Below are 19,268 nucleotides of genomic sequence, written 5' to 3'. Positions count from 1 at the left end.
ATTAACCCATTAATTCATGAATGAATTAATACATTCATGAAGTCAGAGTCCTCATGACTCAATCATCTTTTAAAGACCCCATCTCTCAGTACTGCCACACTGAGGGTTAAATTTCAACATGAGTTTTGGAGGGAACAAATGTTCAAACTAAAGCAGTAGGCAAATTATCTATCAATGAAATTACTTAGAATGAATTTTAATCTATCTCAAGTAAATTAAAGTTTTTATTCTGTGTGAAACTTAGCAAGAAAGGAAGAGAAGCATATCCACATAGGTAATGAATTGTACTGATGACTGGGAAATAAGTACAAAAACTATAGGACAATGTTGAAGATATCATTTAACACAATAATATTTGTTAGTTATTCGTGGCTTTTTCCCTAGGTTTTGATTGCCTGTCACAGTTTTAGAAATTGAAAATGGAGGTAAGTCCTGAGAGCAATTTAACAGATTTTCTTATCCCTACCAAACTGTTGTATAAACAAACCTGTTTGTGTGTTTATGTGTGTGTATAGTTATATGTATATGTGTATATAAATATATAGTAATATGTAAATATGCATGCATAACTAGATACATATTGTTATATGTAATTTTCTAAGGATTCTTACATTCAAATTTGCAGAATACAACTTAAAACTTCTCCTTCAGTAAAAAATAGCTTGCTTTCTATGTCTTAGTTTCTTTAATTCCGTTACATTAAAATTCTTTCTTAATTAGTGCACTTTAATATTTCCATTGACATTAGTATTTGTTCCTGAGAATATATATAGTACTTGAAATAATGTAAAAATAGAGCATAAAATTTTATATTGAATATAATAAAATAAAAATATTATATAAATGAAAAACTCAGAAAATAGATTAATTGGGGTCCACTATAAGAGAATTGCTGACAGCCTGCACAGATGCCCTGAAGTTAAAAAAAGATTGTAAGTAAATTAATGCTTTAACAAGATTGTAGAAAAAAAATGCCAGAGCTGCTAAATCAAGAAAAATAAATACTTTCGGTACTTTGAAAACATCCATTTACACACAAAAAACTTGACATGCTAATTATAAGCTATGCTTATCTATTAATTAAAGTAGATTTTTTCCAATCCTGTAGTGGACAAACTTATTTTGAATGGCTGCGTGAACTTGCACTCAATAAAACTACTTTTAAAATACCAAATTTAAAGTTTTATAATTGCAAATTTTTCTTCCCATAATTAATCTGTAATCATAAATTTTTTATATTATTATTATGCTACTTATTTGGTAAAATTATGTTTTAATAATCTACATGACAAAACTGTATGAGAATCCTAGATAGATATTTATGTGCTGCTTAGGTGAATGTATAAATTAGTTTTTGCTTACAATTTGATTGCAGATTTAAAATATTCTTATAGCAGAAATACAGTTTCTAACATGTTACTTAGGAAAAAAAATGTCAAATCTGTTATTCAAAGTTTAGATATTATCTTCAAAGCAAACCTGTCATTTATAAACTGTTTAATTATTTTTATTCTCCAAAAGGGCAACTCCAGATTGCAAACCTTAACACATCATTTTTCTGAAATTTGATTTTTTTTCCTAGTTAAGAAATTTTCTTTTTAATCTTAAATAAACGTGTCTGAAAATTCTTTTAAAAAGGCTTAAAGAAGATACTGGCCAAACAAGATATTAAGGGCTTAAACAAGATATTGATTCAAATTACTAACTGAAGATAAGAACAAGACAGAGAGAGGTAGCCTTGGCACTTCCTTTTTTTTTTTTTTTTTTTTTTTTTTCAAAAAGCTAGATCTTGCAGAAAATTTGGAAAGCTAGAAATGTATAAATCAGAACAATTAACAGACTCATATTCTTATCTTTCAGAGATAACCACTGTTTTCATTTTGGCAACAGACCTTGAAATCCACTCTCTTATGCATCTTTGTATCTAGAAAAGGATTATTTTTATTTTTTATTATTTATTTATGTTTTATTTTTTTAATTTTACTTTAGGTGTATTCTATATCCAGCATTTCCCCCCATGTTATCCCTCCCACCCCCTGCTGTCACTCCTGTACCCAACTCAACTGCCCCCAGCGTGTGATGCTCCTCTCCCTGAGTCCACATGTTCTCATTGTTCAACACCCACCTATGAGTGAGAATATGCAGTGTTTGGTTCTCTGTTCTTGCGTCACTTTGCTGAGAATGATGGTTTCCAGATTCATCCAAGTCCCTACAAAGGACAAAAACTTATTGTTTTTTATGGCTGTATAGTATTCCATGGTGTATATGTACCACATTTTCTTTGTCCAGTCTATCATTGATGGGCATTTGGGTTGGTTCCAGGACTTTGCTATTCTACACAGGGCTGCAATGAACATACGTGTGCATGCGTCTTCATAATAGAAAAATTTATAGTTCTTTGGGTATATACCCAGTAATGGGATTGCTGAGTCAAATGGAATTTCTATTTCTAGATCCTTGAGAAATTGCCACACTGTCTTCCACAATGGTTGAACTAATTTACACTCCCACCAACAGGGTAAAAGTGTTCTTATTTCTTCACATACTATCCAGCATCTGTTGTCTCCAGATTTTTTAATTATTGCCATTTAACTTGCATGAGATGGTATCTCAATGTGGTTTTGATTTGCATTTCTCTGATGACCAGTGATGATGAGCATTTTTTAATATGTTTGTTGGCCTCACATATGTCTTCTTTTGAAAAGTGTTCATATCCTTTGCCCACTTTTGAATGAGGTTGTTTGTTTTTTTCTTGTATATTTGTTTTAGTTTTTGTAGATTCTGGATATTAGCCCTTTGTCAAATGGGTAGATGGCAAAAATTTTTTCCCATTCTGTTGGTTGCCAGATCACTCTAATGATGGTTTCCTTTGCTGTACAGAAGCTCTGAAGTTTAATTAGATCCCATTTGTCTATTTTGGCTTTTGTTGTCATTACTTTTTGCCTACCTTTTCTTCTAGTGTTTTTATAGTGTTAGGTTTTATGTTTAAATCATTAATCCATCTGGAGTTAATTTTAGTGTAAGGTGACAGGAAGGAGTCCAGTTTCTGCTTTCTGCACATTTCTAGCCAGTTTTCCTAACACCATTTGTTAAACATGGAGTCCTGTCCCCATTGCTTGTTTTTGTCAGGTTTATCAAAGATCAGATGGTTGTAGATGTGTGGTGTTACTCCTGGGGCCTCTGTTCTGTTCCATTGGTCTATGTCTCTGTTTTGGTCCCAGTACCACGCTGTTTTGATTACTGTAGCCTTATAGTATAGTTTGAAATTCGGCAGTGTGATGTCTTTAGCTTTGTTCTTTTTGCTTTGTCTTGGCTACGTGGGCTCTCTTGTGATTCCATATGAAGTTTATAGTGGTTTTTTCCAGTTCTGTGAAGAAGGTCATTGGTAGCTTGATGGAGATAGCATTGAATCTATAGATTACTTTTCACAATATTAATTCTTCCTAACCATGAGCATGGAATATTTTTCCATCTGTTTGTGACCTCTCTTATTTCATTGAGCAGTGGTTTGTAGTTCCTGAAGAGGTCCTTTACATCCTTTGTTAGTTGTATTCTCAGATATTTTATTCTCTTCGTAGCAGTTGTGAATGGGAGTTCGCTCTTGACTTGGCTCTCTGTTTGTCTGTTATTGGTGTATAGGAATGCTTGTGATTTCTGCACATTTATCCTGAGACTTCACTGAAGTTGCTTATCAGTTTGAGAAGATTTTGGGCTAAGACGATGGGGTCTTCTAGATGATATACTATCATGTCATCTGCAAATAGAGACAGTTTGACTTCCTCCTTTCCTAATTGAATACGCTTTATTTCTTTTTCTTGCCTGATTTCTCTGGCTAGAACTTCTAATACTGCATTGAATAGGAGTGGTGAGAGAGGGCATCCTTGTCTACTGCCTGATTTCAAAGGGAATTCTTCCAGCTTTTTCCCGTTCAGTACGATATTGGCTGTAGGTTTGTCATAAATGGCTTTTATCATTTTATGAGACATTCCATCGATACCTGCTTTATTGAGAGTTTTTTGCATGAAGGGCTGTTGAATTTTGTTGAAGGTCTTCTCTGCATCTATTGAGATAATCATGTGGTTTTTGTCTTTGGTTCCCTTTATGTGATGGATTACATGCATGGATTTGCATATGTTGAACCAGCCTTGCATCCTCAGGATGAAGCCTACTTGATCATGATGAATAAGCTTTTTGATGTGCTACTGCAATCGGTTTGCCAGTATTTTATTGAAGATTTTTGCGTCGATGTTCATCATGGATATTGGCCTGAAGTTTTCTTTTTTAGTTGAGTCTCTGCCTGGATTTGGTATCAGGATGATGTTGGTCTCATAAAACGAGTTAGGGAGGATTCCTTCCTTTTGTATTTGTTTGATACAGTTTCAGAGGCAATGGAACCAACCCCTCTTTGTATGTCTGGTAAAATTCGGCTGTGAACCCATCTGGTCCTGGACATTTTTTTGGTTGGTAGGCTATTGATTGTTGCCTCTACTTCACCCTTTTTATTGGTCTATTCAGGATTTCAACTTCCTCCTGGTTTATTCTTGGGAGAGTGCAAGTGTCCAGAAATTTATCCATTTCTTCCTGATTTACTGGTTTGTGTGCATAGAGTTGTTTGTAGTAATGTCTGATGGTAGTTTGTATTTCTGTGGGATCAGTGGTGATGTCCTCTTTATCTTTTTTTATTGCATCTATTCGATTCTTCTCTCTTTTTAGTCTGGCTAGCAGTCTGTTTTGTTGATCTTTAAAAAAAAAAAAAAAGAAAAAAAAACAGAAAACAGCTCCTGAATTTATTGATTTTTTGAAGGGTTTTTTGTGTCTGTATCTCCTTCAGTTTGGCTCTGATTTTAGTTTTTTCTTGTCTTCTGCTAGCTTTTGAGTTTTTTGATCTTCCTCTTCTGGCTCTTTCAATTTTGATGATAGGGTGTCAATTTTAGCTATTTCATTTTTTCTCATGTGGGCATTTATTGCTGTATATTTCCCTCTTGACACTGCTTTAAAGGTGTCCCAGAGATTCTGGTAAGTTGTGTCTTCATTCTGATTAGTTTCAAAAAACATCTTTATTGCTGCCTTCATTTCCTTGTTTATCCAGTCAACACTCAGAAGCAAGCTGTTCAGTTTCCAAGTAGTTGTGCGGATTTGAGTGAGTTTCTTAATTCTGAGTTCTAATCTGATTGTGCTGTGGTCTGAGAGACTGTTTGTTATGATTTCCATTCTTTTGCATTTGCTGAGGAGTGATTTGCTTCCAATGATGTGGTCAATTTTAGAGTAAGTGCAATGTGGTGCTGAGAAGAATGTATATTCTGTGGATTTGTGGTGGAGTGTTCTGTATATGTCTATTAGGTCCACTTGGTCCAGCTCTGCATTCAAGTCCTACTTGTCCATGTTAATTTTCTGTCTCATTGATCTAATATTGACAGTGGAGTGTTGAAGTCTCCTGCTATTACTGTGTGAGACTCTAAATCTCATTTTAGGTCATTAAGAACTTGCTTTATACATCTGGGTGCTCCTGTGTTGGGTGTGTATATATTTAGGATAGTTAGCTCTTCTTGTTGGATTGATCCTTTTACCATTATGTAGTGTCCTTCTTTGTCTCTTTTGGTCTTTGTTGGTTTGAAGTTCATTTTATCAGAGACTAGGATTGCAACCCCTGCTAATTTTTGTTCTCCATTTGCTTGGTAGATCTTCTTCCATCCCTTTACTTTGAGTCTCTGTGTGTCTTTGTATGTGACATGGGTTTCCTGAATAAAGCACACCAATGGGTGTTGACTTTTTATCCAGTTTGCCAGTCTGTGTCTCTTGACAGGGGTGTTTAGTCTGTTTACATTCAATGTTAATATTGTTATGTGTGAATTTGATCTGGCTATTTTGTTACTGGCTGGTTTTCTTGCCTATTAATTGACTAATTATTTTCTTCATTGCATTTTTGGTCTTTGCCATTTGGTGTGCTTTTGCAGTGGCTGGTACTTGTTCCTTTCCTTGTTTAGTGTTCCTTTCAGGAGCTCTTGTAAGGCAGGTCTGGTGTGAGGAAATCTCTCAGCAATTGCTTGTCCATAAAGGATTTTATTTCTCCTTCACTTAGGAAGCTTAGTTTGGCTGGATATGAGATTCTGGGTTGAAAGTTCTTTTCTTTAAGGATGTTGAATATTGGCCCCCACTCTCTTCTGGCTTGTAGGGTTTCTGCTGAGCGATCTGCTGTGAGTCTCATTGGCTTCCCTCTGTGGGTGACCCGACCTTTCTCAGACTGCCCTTAGCATTTTTTCCTTCATTTCAACCCTGCTGAATCTGACAATTATGTGCCTTGGGTTTACTCTTCTTGAGGAATATCTTTGTGGAGTTCTCTGTATTTCTTGGATTTGAATGTTGGACTGCCTTGCTAGGCTGGGGAAGTTCTCCTGGATAACATCCTGGAGCATGTTTTCCAGCTGGATTCATTCTCTCCATCACATTCAGGTACACCTATCAAGCATAGATTAGGTCTTTTCATATAATCCCACATTTCTTGGAGGCTTTATTCATTTCTTTTCACTCTTTTTTCTCTTGTCTTGCCTTCTCTTTTTATTTCATTGAGTTGCTCTTCAATCTCTGATATCCTTTCTTCTGCTTGACCATATTGACTATTAAAACTCGTGTTTGCTTCACGTAGTTCTTGTGCTATTTTTCAGCTCCATCAAATCATTTATGTTCTTCTCTAAGCTGGTTATTCTAGTCAGCATTTTGTCTAACCTTTTTTCAGGTTTTTGGTTTCTTTGCATTTAGTTAGAATGTGTTTCTTTAGCTCAGAAAATTTTGTTATTATCCACCTTCTGAAGCCTATTTCTGTCAATTCTTCACACTCTTTCTCAGTCATGTTGTATTCCCATATCGTTGAGGAGTTGTGATCCCTTGAAGGAGAATAGATGTTCTGGTCTTTGAAGTTTTCATCTTTTTTACCATCTTGTGCTGTTTTTTACCATCTTCATGGATTTACCTGGCTGTGGTGTCAGGGAGCTGCTTGATGAGGTTGCTTGTCTGCCTGTCCCGGCACTACTGGGTTTCTTGGGACTCCTTTGGTTAATAGGGAAGCTTCCTGTGTCTTTTTTGTTTATACGGGGATATTAGGCCCACCTCTTCCGCTGACCTGTAAGCAATGCTAGGTCATCAAGAGCACCATCCCGTTGCTAAGTAGTCTTCCTGTGTTTTTTGTTAAAACATGTAGCCTAGTCCCACCCCTCTAATGGTGGGTTATGTCCTTTTCCTCCACTGTGCTGGATCATTAAGGATTCAGCTCAGATTGTGGCACTGGCTACACAACCCCCTAGAATCAGAGCTTCAGCCCTCTGGTGTTTGTGGGGGAGGGTAGGGACCCACTCACTGGCACCCAGCTGTCTCCACCTTTCAGCTTCCTCTGTCTCAGGAGCTGCTCAGTCAGTCCTCCTGCTTACAACTCCCTTTCTTTCCGGGCAGGGTGATGGGGTGACAGCTTGGTCCACAGGCTCTCCTGGCTGGCATTTGGCCTTATGCGTCTGTTTAGGTCTGTGCACTGATCCGGGACACGGTCTTGGTCTATTATTCAACTCTGAGCTCGTAATTCCTGGCACTTGACTGGTAAAGATCCCCTTTACTGTGTATTACTGAGGCTTTGGGGAAGTGCTGTATCTGGACTGGAGTGCCAGAGTGGAGCCTCCAGCTCACCGGTCAATGCACTTTCTGGGTGAAGCAGCACCCCTCCCCACCTCACTCTACCTTGCCTGGGCTTTACTCACCACTCACCGTCAGAAGAGATCCGTTGAAATGCCCCTCGTACCTCGGTTGGAGCTAGGAGATCTCTGAATTTCTGTGTCTCTCTCGCTGGGTGTTGTGCACCAGAGTTGCGTCTATTCAGCCATGTTCCCTCACACTCCCAACTTTGCACTTCTAAAAACCACCTGTGTTTAAGGTGATTCTGAAAATGAATGAAGCTGTCTTCTGGTCATAGCTAGATACAAGGGCTTGAATGGTAACTGCAAAAAGGAACACGGTAATTCAGAGCGGGAGAAATGGAAATTATTATCAAGGCAACAATTACAAATGGTTTTACCTGAAAGTAATTGAAATAAGGGTTATGGCATGGTACCAGTTAACTAATAGACTAAGCTCAGACACATGTCTATTATGAAGTTGTGAGGACAGAAAGGAGGAATACATTAGGCCATGGTGGAGAATCTAAATAGTTTTTATACTACCTGGACATTAGTCCAAATGTTGAGATTAAAATCAAGCTAAGTGAGCCAAAACACCTGCCTTAGAGTTAAATATTTGGGGTTTGAGTTAAGGCTTTGACACCTAGTAGCTATGTGAATTCAGACAAATTTTTGACCATCTGTATTCTTTATTATTTTTCTTACATGTTAAAAATCAGTCAAAATATCCGCTATGCCAATGTCACAGAGTCATTTTGGAGGATCAACTTACGAAGTTTCAATAAAATAAGATTTTACTAATAATCTTCTATGTCTTGAATTTCAACTATGAGGAAAAGTATAGCTCCTTGTGTTTACTCACATGTGTTTGTTTACCCTGTTGGTAGTTTCTTTTGCTGTGCAGAAGCTCTTTAGTTTAATTAGATTCCAGATGTCAATTTTTGCTTTCGTTGTGATTAGTTCTGGAGGCTTCATCATGAAATCTTTTCCCATGCTTATGTCATGAATGGTATTGCCTAGGTTGTCTTCTAGGATTTCTATAATTTGAGTTTTACATTTAAGTCTTTAATACTTCATGAGTTAATTTTTGTATGTGGTGTAAGTTATGTTGTTGTTTTTTGAGAGGAAGTTTCACTCTTGTTGCCCAGGCTGGAGTGCAATAGTGTGATCTCAGCTCACCACAACCTCTGCCTTCTGGGTTCAAGCGATTCCCTGCCTCCGCCTCTCAAGTAGCTAGGATCACAGGCATGCACCACCATGCCCAGCTAATTTTTTGTATTTTTAATAGAGACAGGGTTTCTCCATGTTGGTTGGGCTGGTCTCAAACTCCTGACCTCAGGTAATTCGCCTGCCTTGGCCTCCCAAAGTGTTGGGATTACTAGCATCACTATACCAAGCTGTAAGTTAATTTTTGCATGTGCGTTTGTTCGTGGTGTAAGATTGAAACTGAATGGGTGCAGTTTCAATTTTCTGTATATGGCTAGCTAGTTATCCTGGAACCATTATTTGAATAAGAAATTCTTTCCCTTTGCTTGTTTTTGTCAGGTTTGTCAAAGATCAGATAGATGTAGGTGTGCAGTCTTATTTCTGTGTTCTCTATTCCTCCTCATTTGTCTATGTGTCTGTTTTTATACCAATACCATGCTGTTTTGGTTACTATCGCCCAGTAGAATAGATTCAAGTTGGGTAACATGATGTTTCAAGTTTTGTTCTTTTGCTTAGGATTGTGTTGGCTATTTGGGCTCTTCTTTGGTTCCAAATGAATTTTAAATTTAAAAAAAAAATAATTCTGTATAGAATGTCATTGGTAGTTTAATAGAAATATTGAGTTTATAAATTGCTTTGGGCCGTATGGCTATTTTAACAATATTGATTCTTCCTATTCATGAGCATGAGATGTTTTTCCAATTGTTTGTGTCATCTCTGATGTCTTTGAGCAGTGTTTTGTGATTTTCCTTGTAGAGGTCGTTCACCTCCCTGGTTATCTATAGTCCCAGGGAAGGGATGTTTTAAATTCTTTTTGTGGCAATTGTGAATAGGAGTACATTTCTGATTTGGCTCTGGGCTTGACTGTTGTTGGTGTATATGAATGCTAGTGATTTCTGCACATTGGGTTTGCATCCTGAGACACTGCTGAAATTGTTTATCAACTTAAGAAGCTTTTGGGCTGAGACTATGGGGTTATCGAGGTATAGGGTCATGTCTGCAAACAGGGATAGTTTGACTCCCTCTCTTCCTACTTGGATGTCCTTTCTTTCTCTTGACTAATTGTTCTGGCCAGGACTTCCAATAGTATGTTGAATAGGAATGGTGAGAGAGGACATCCTTATAATAAAGGGTCATATCTCTACACTGGCACCTACCTTGATTCAGCTTTTCAATTTGGCCCCAAACAAGAAATTCCACCATACACTGGCTAATGCTTTTCCTTTGACCTAGCCACAGGGTTCCTTTAGGTATTTTGGCTTCCACTGTCACATGTGTGCCACACTCAGCTCTATAAGAAAGCTTCTGACTCTCTCCTGCCACCTACCAGGATATACCCTGAGGCTCTGTATCTTTGGCTTTAGCCATTGCTTAACAACATACAACTCTCTCAACACATGCCAGCATGTAGAAACATAACCAGGACGCTGAGCATGGGTTATCTCACTCTTTCAGCACTCAAACCAATGTAGGGTTTTACCACAACCCTGTAAGACATGGTCCAGAATAAAAAAAAAAAAAAGAACACAAGACAACTCTTGTCCCTATATAATCCTTCTCTTGTTCTCTCTCATTCTATAACCACTGGGATCTTATTTGAGTCAGAAAGCAGAAAAAATTGGCTTATGGAATAAACTTTATGGCCTATGTCTTGTAAGATCATACTTCAGAAAAGCAAAAACTCACCCTCTTGCACTTCTAAATACTTTTTCTATCGAGATCATAATCTCTACTTTCAGTACCAACAGTCTATTTTAAGACTAAAATATAAAATATTGACCCATTTATTTTTCCCTGGGTTTCTTTTCCTAAAAGGCACAATCCTATATTTTCCTAGCTATTGGATAGGGGCTGACAGGACAATAAACTGCGTTTGAAGTGTGAGGGTAGCACTGATGAAAGTGTAGACACATCAATAATTCAACACATGTCCTTTCTCCCATTAGAAATAAAAGACTAAGAAAAGAGATTCTGTTATTATTTTGACACCTATGTTCTCAGCAACTAGAATAGCACCTGGAAAAATAAATATTTGTTGAATGAAGACTTGCACATAAGGTGGGTCAAATCTTTATCAACACAATCACCCTCGGAAGTATTGAAAGAGAAAAGGACTAGCAGCAGAAACCTGAGAAAAACATTTTCAGGTGCAAGATAATGGACAAATTATTAGTGAAGACGGTTAAGAAGGAGAGGTCAGCAAATTAGAAGAAAACCAGGAGAAAATAGAAAAGTGGCACAGAAAGCAAGGAAGGAGAGAATTCAAAGGGCAGAGATGGTAAACTACGTTAAGAAGAAAATAAAAAGCAGTGATTAAGTAGAATAAAGGCTTAAGAGCAGGTTCAATGGTTTTGACAGTTTATAGGCCATTAATATCCTTTGAGAAATCAGCTTGAATGAAATGGTTCAGAACTCAGATTGCAAAGGGTTGAAAAATCAGAATGCTTTCGCATTCAAAGCAGCCAAGATAATGAAGGCGAAAGTGCTTCCTAAATTCCTAAAGCACTTTACAAATACAATTAGAATACACAGCTTGTTAGATTTAGGTCCTGACTTGCTCATTCACCAAACTTTCTGAATTCATCTATTTTTCTTGGCATCAAGAATGGGCAGCTAGGGCTTTAACTGAGTATGTCACAATCAATGAAACAGATGTTACATTTCCTTACCATTCTTCTTCCTTGACCTAACCTTTCTTCATATCATACCCAGGTTTAAAGTAATGCACTGTCATTAAACAATATTCTAATGCACCCCACTGTTGCTCTAGGTCATTTCAGTAGGTCATCTTCCTATTGCCAACATCTTCACAACTTGCCCCCAGCTTCTTAAAAAATTCTGATTTGTTGAGGCAAAACTGATAAAACTTTGAGTATGTCCTTGACCTCAGCCATGAAATCTGGAACACAATCTATCACTTAACCATGCCTCAGAACTGGCTGCCATTGCATTATTTTGAATACTTCTCCTTGCTTGGCTTCTCTATCCCTGATTTCCATTTTATGGATTCCCTGTCTATCAAGTGAACTACTAGACATTGCATGAACTTGATACAATTAATTATACTCTCAAAGTTTTCTTTTCCTGACTCCAGCGTATATATCTCAACCTCATTCTAACTTTCCTTTTAATGACACCTAATTGTCAGAACATTAATAGAAAGGCATAAAATCAGAAATTTTTGTTTGGTTATATTTAAAATAATTCAGAAAGTAATGATTTGAGTCTATTAATTTGTTTCATAGAAAAAACACTAGCAGATATTAATATTTAAAGGTTCCTGCCACTATTCGAGCTTTTTCTACCAGAACATTATAACTTATCTTTTCAGCACCAGAACTGTTTATGAAGAAAAATAATCAAATGAAATAATTTCATAGTTATTTTTATTGGCAAAAGAGTGACATCTATTGTTCAGTGTTATATAAAATGAAATTTAAAAATCAAAAGCAATGCCTTGTTTTTCATATGATTAACTCCAGAATAATAACTTCTTAAATTTATTGTTTCAAAAAGACTAATAGGTGATATTCAACAATTCATTTTTATTATGAAATCAGATGTAGGTGATTATTTAGGATCATGAATATATAATTATGATTCAAAGGCCCAGGATCTGTCTAGGTACTAAAAATAAAGAGGACAAAGTAAGATAATTAAGATAGAAATATGGAATAAAATTCTTAAAGGTGGCTGCTTTCTTTTTTTCTATGTATGTATTTTTCTTGTTCTAAATCAGTCAAATATGTTTACTGAATTCTGTGAAACCCCAAATTGAATTCTAAATTCAAGGCAAGTTTCTGTTCCCATATTAATTCTGTTGTTAACTAAATCTATGAATTTAGACAAGTTGTTTTTCTCCTGGCTAGTTTATTATCTACGAAAATATGAATGTGAGACTTGAACTGAAGGTAGTCAACTTCCTGCTAACATTCATTTTCCCGTAAGATGCAATTCAGAATCATTAGTTTAAGCAAAAATTTTTAAAGTTTGACCATACTGAGTGTCCATAAGGATATGGAAGAATTGAAATTCTCAAACACTGATGTTAGGAGTATAAATAAATACCATCCCTTTGGAAAGCAATTTGAAAATATCCTGTAAATTTTAAGATGGATCTATCTCATCATCCTGAATTTCCATTTGTGTAAGCAGTTGACAGAGAATTCTCACACATGTAGACAAGGAGGTATTGTCAAGAACTACATCATTGCAATATTGAAAAATTCACAGTAGAGTATATATTACAGAAGAATTGATAAAATCTTGCATCTGTACCTACTGACATACTTTACAATATAAACATAAAATGCTTGAATTACAGTAGTATCTAGCAAAATGGGTAAACCTCAATCAAACAATATGACTAAAAGGCAAGTTTCAGATTATGTAGCAAATGATCTTTTATATTACATAAGAAACCATAATGATTCTATTCATTGACTATGGACACACCATAGGTAGAAAAGTATAAAATATTCATGAGAATAATAAAGAACAAATTCATGACAATGGTCACCTATGGAAATACAGGGGACTGAATGTGACCAGGATGGCGACATTGAAACTTGAACTGCATCTGAAATGTTTTCCTTATTGAACAAAAAGAGCTGTTTCAATGAGTTGTGGGCACACTGATTCTTATTGGATGATTATACTTTTCTGCCTGTTTGAAATATTTCATAATTTTGGTAGAAACAATATTACAATTGTAATTCTAAATATCACAGAACAGGAACAAGATGGCTGAATAGACACAACTCCTGTGCACAGCACCCAGCAAGAGAGACGCAGAAATCAAGAGACCTCCTAGCTCCAACCAAAGTACCAGGTGCATTTCAATGGGTCCAGACAGTGAGCAAAGCCCAGGCAAAGCAGACCGAGGAGGGGAAGAGTGCTGCTCCACCCAGAAAGTGCATCTGACTGGTGAGTCAGAGGCTCCCCCTCCAGCACCCTAGTCCGGATACAGTGCTTCCCCCAAAGCCTCAGCAATACACAGAACAGGGGATCTTTGCCAGTCAAGCACCAGGAATTACAAGCGCAGAGTTGAATAATAATGCAGGACGGTGTCCCAGATTGTCGCAAAGATCTAAGCAAATGCATAAGCCCATAAGCTGCCAGGAGAGCCTGTGGACCAAACTATCGCCCCCTCCCCCTGCCTGGAGAAAGAGAGAGCTGAAAGCAGGGAAACAGTGTAGCCAGGCAGGTCCCTCCCCTCCCCCACAAACCCCAGAGGGCTGAAGCACTAACTCTGGTGGGTTATGCAGCCAGTGCCTCAGTCTGAGCTGAACCCTGAATGATCCAGCTCCATGTAAGAAAGGCCAACCCACCATTAAAGAGGTGGAATTAGTCTTCATGTTTTAACAAAAAACACAGGAAGCCTATGTAGCAACGGGACGGTGTCCTTGACCATCCAGCAGTGCCTCCAGGTCAGTAAAAGAGGCAGGCCTAACCTCCCAGTGTGAACAAAAAAGACATAGGAAGCTTACCTAGTAACCTGAAGGAGTCTCTGGAAACCCAGTAGCTCCTCCACAGGCAGACAAGCAACGTCATCAAGCAGCTCCCTGAGATCACAGCCAGGTAAATCCACGAAGATGGGGGGAAAAGAGCACAAAAAAGATGAAACCATCAAAGATCAGAACACCTCTTCTCCTTCAAGGGATCACAACTCCTCATCAACATGGGAACACAACATGACCAAGAAAGAATGCGAAGAATTGACAGAAACAGGCTTCAGAAGGTGGATAATAACAAACTTTTCTGAGCTAAAGGAACACATTCTAACTCAATGCAAAGAAACTAAAAACCTTGAAAAAAGGTTAGATGAAATGCTAACTAGAATAATCAGCATAGAGAAGAACGTAAATGACTTGATGGAGCTGAAAAACAGCACTAGAACTTCGTAAAGCAAACACAAGTTTAAATAGCCAATTCAATCAAGCAGAAGAAAGGATATCAGATTGAAGAGCAACTCAATGAAATAAAAAGAAAAGGCAAGACAAGAGAAAAAAAAGTGAAAATAAGTGAACCAAGCCTCCAAGAAATATGGGATTATGTAGGAAGACCTAATCTAAGCTTGATCGGTGTACCTGAATGTGACGGGGAGAATGAATCCAAGCTGGAAAACATGCTCCAGGATGTTATCCAGGAGAACTTCCCCAGCCTAGCAAGGCAGTTCAACATTCAAATCCAAGAAATACAGAGAACTCCACAAAGATAACCCTCAGGAAGAGCAATCCCAAGGCACATAATTGTCAGATTCAGCAGGGTTGAAATGAAGGAAAAAATGCTAAGGGCAGCCAGAGAGAAAGGTCAGGTCACCCACAGAGGGAAGCCAATGAGACTCACAGCAGATCTCTCAGCAGAAACCCTACAAGCCAGAAGAGAGTGGGGGCCAATATTCAACATCCTTAAAGAAAAGAACTTTCAACCCAGAATCTCATATCCAGCCAAACTAAGCTTCCTAAGTGAAGGAGAAATAAAATCCTTTATGGACAAGCAATTGCTGAGAGATTTCCTCACACCAGACCTGCCTTACAAGAGCTCCTGAAAGGAACACTAAACAAGGAAAGGAACAAGTACCAGCCACTGCAAAAGCACACCAAATGGCAAAGACCAAAAATGCAATGAAGAAAATTAGTCAATTAATAGGCAAGAAAATCAGCCAGTAGAAATTGGCAGGATCAAATTCACACATAACAATATTAACATTGAATCTAAACAGCCTAAATGCCCCAATCAAAAGACACAGACTGCAAACTGGATAAAAAGTCAAGACCCATTGGTGTGCTTTATTCAGGAAATCCATCTCACATACAAAGACACACAGAGACTCAAAATAAAGGGATGGAAGAAGATCTACCAAATAAATGGAGAACCAAAAACAGCAGGGGTTGCAATCCTAATCTCTGATAAAATGGACTTCAAACCAACAAAGATCAAAAGAGACAAAGAAGGACACTACATAATGGTAAAAGGATCAATCCAACAAAAAGAGCTGACTATCCTAAATATATACACACCCAACACAGGAGCACCCAGATACATAAAGCTAGTTCTTAATGATCTAAAAGGAGATTTAGTCTCCCACACAATGATAGTGGGAGACTTCAACACTCCACTGTCAACATTAGATCAATGAGACAGAAAATTAACAAGGATATGCAGGACTTGAATGCAGAGCTGGACCAAGCAGACCTAATAGACATATACAGAACACTGCACCCCAAATCCACAGAATATACATTCTTCTCAGCACCACATTGCACTTACTCTAAAATTAACCACATCATTGGAAGCAAATCACTCCTCAGCAAATGCAAAAGAATGGAAATCATAACAAACAGTCTCCCAGACCACAGCACAATCAGATTAGAACTCAGAATTAAGAAACTCACTCAAATCCGCACAGCTACTTGGAAACTGAACAACTTGCTTCTGAGTGTTGACTGAATAAACAATGAAATGAAAGCAGCAATAAAGATGTTTTTTGAAACTAATCAGAATGAAGACATAACTTACCAGAATCTCTGGTACAACTTTAAAGCAGTGTAGAGAGGGAAATTTCTAGCAATAAATGCCCACATGAGAAACAAGGAAAGGTCTAAAATTGACACCCTATCATCAAAATTGAAAGAGCTAGAGGAGCAAGATCAAAAAAACTCAAAAGCTAGCAGAAGACATGAAATAACTAAGATCAGAGCAGAAATAAAGGAGATAGAGACACACACACAAAAAAAAAAACCTTCAAAAAATCAATAAATCCAGGAGGTGGTTCTTTGAAAAGATCAACAAAGTAGACTGCTAGCCAAACTAATAAAAAAGTAAAGAGAGAAGAATCAAATAGATGCAATAAAAAAAGGTAAAGGGGATATCACCACTGATTCTATGAAAATACAAACTACCATCAGAGATTACTACAAACAGCTCTATGCACATAAACCAGCAAACCTGGAAGAAATGGATACATTCTTGGACACTTGCACTCTACCAAGACTAAAGCAGGAAGAAGTTGAAATTCTGAAAAGACCAGTAACAAGGGCTGAAATTTAGGCAGCAATCAACAACAGCCTACCAACCAAAAAAAGTCCAGGTCCAGATAGGTTCAGAGCCAAATTCTACCAGACATACAAAGAGGAGCTGGTCCCATTCCTTCTGAAACTATACCAAACAATTCAAAAAGAGGTAATCCTCCCTAACTGATTCTATGAGACCAACATCATCCTGATACCAAAACCAGGCAGAGACTCAACTAAAAAAGAAAACTTCAGGCTAATATCCATGATGAACATCAGCGCAAAAATCTTCAATCAAATACTGGCAAACTGAATGCAACAGCACATCAAAAAGCTTATTCATCCTGATCAAGCAGGCTTCATCCCAGGGATGCAAGGCTGGTTCAACATATGCAAGTCCATAAATGTAATCCGTCACATAAATGGAACCAAAGACAAAAAACACATTATCTCAATAGATGCAGAGAAGGCCTTCGACAAAATTCAACAGTCCTTCATGCTAAAAACTCTCAATAGATGGCCGTTTAGGAACAGCTCAGGATTGCAGCTCCCAGTGAAAGCGCAGAGGGTGAGTGGACGCCGTGTTTTTATTGCCCACAGACTAGGAAATTCCCGGGCAGAGGTGCTCCACAGTCGCCAGCGCAGCTGTTTCGGCCAGCGCCGCTGCTTTGCCCCGCGCGGCTGCTTTGCCCTGCGTGGCTGCTTTGTCGGCACCCCGGAGCCACGGTTCTCCATACAAAATACACCGGTCCGGGGGCCCTTTAGGCTGGCGATAGGAGCCACGGGAAGTCGCCCATACGCTGGTTCAAAAAGGGGACTGAGCAGAGAACCAGGACAGTAGATTCCAGGGCAAAAAAAAGCGCCACAAACCTCAGTGCCGCTGTTGAAGCCAGCGCAGTGAGTGGCCACAGGGGAAAACAAACAGACCCCGGCGCCTCTTCAACAGGCGACTGGAACACCAACTTAAAAAAGGCTCTGAGGCAGGGAGCCAGGCGATCAGGCTCGGCTGGCCCCACCCCCACAAAAGAACAGCAACCAGAAACTCTGGATTGAGAGTTTCACAGCAAGCGCAGCTGAACCCGGGACAGTCCAGCTCTGTGGGGGAGGGGCATCCGCCATTACCGAGGCAGCCCGCCGTTGCCAAGACAACCCGCCATTGCTGAGGCAGCCCGCCGTTGCCAAGGCAACCTGCCACAGCAGAGACTCCGCCCCAACAGAGGCGGGCCACCATCTCCAAAGCAGTTCTAACTACACCCATGTAAACAGGACTGCAGGGAAGTTCACTCGGCAGCGGGGCGGAGCCCACAGCAGCTCAGCAAAGCTGCTATAGACCAACAGTGACTAGGCTGCCTCCTTGCTGGGCTGGGCAGGTCTGAAGGAAAAAAAAAAAAAAAAAAAAAAAGAAGGCGGCAGCATAACGGAAACTCATAAATAAAGCCCTAAATCCCTGGGACAGAGCACCTGGGAACAAAAAGCAGTTTATGAGTTCTGCTGCAGCAGACCTAAAAGTACCTGCCTAGCAGCTCTGAATGAACAACAGAGCTCGCAGCTCACCATTTGAGCTCCTATAAAGAAGAGACCGTCTCCTCAAGCAGCTCCCTGACCCCTATATATCCAAAAAGACACCTCATAAAAGAGAGATCAGATTGACACTAGGCGGGTATCCTTCTGGGACAAAGATAGCAGAAGAAGAAAAGTGGTAACAACCCTTGCTGTTCAGCAGCTGCTGCAGGTGAACCCCAGGCAAGCAGGGCCTGGAGTGAACCTCAGCAGACCTACAGCAGGGGGCCAGACTGTCAGAAGGAAAACCAAGAAACAGAAATAACCTCATCACCAACAAACAGAATGTCAATCTGAAAGATTTGAGACCCAATCTGAAAGCCAGCAACTACAAAGTCGACAGGTGGATAAATCCTTAAAGATGGGAAGAAACCAGCGCAAAAAGGATGAAAACACCCGAAACCAGAACACCTCTCCTCCTAAAAGGGATCACAACTCCTCACCAGCAAGGGAACAAGGTTGGATGGAGAACGAGTGTGATGAAATGACAGAATCAGACTTCAGAAGGTGGGTAGTAAGAAACTTCTGTGAACTTAAAGAACATGTTCTAACCAAATGCCAAGAAACTAAGAACCTTGAAAAAAGATTTGACGAAATGCTAACGAGAATGGACAAAATAGAAAGGAATATAAGTGAATTGATGGAGCTGAAAAACGCAACACGAGAACTTCGTGAAGCATGCACAAGTATCAACAGCCGAATTGACCAAGCAGAAGAAAGGATATCAGAGGTCGAAGATCAACTCAATGAAATAAAACGGGAAGGCAAGACTGGAGAAAAAAGGGTAAAAAGGAATGAACAAAGTCTCCAAGAAATGTGGGACTATGTG

This window comes from Sapajus apella, unplaced genomic scaffold (genome assembly GCF_009761245.1).
Source record: "Sapajus apella isolate SASKATOON/1434 unplaced genomic scaffold, GSC_monkey_1.0 scaffold12, whole genome shotgun sequence".
NCBI lineage: Eukaryota > Metazoa > Chordata > Mammalia > Primates > Cebidae > Sapajus > Sapajus apella.
The sequence above is the reverse complement of the archived record's forward strand: the minus strand, read 5'-3'. Positions refer to the sequence as shown.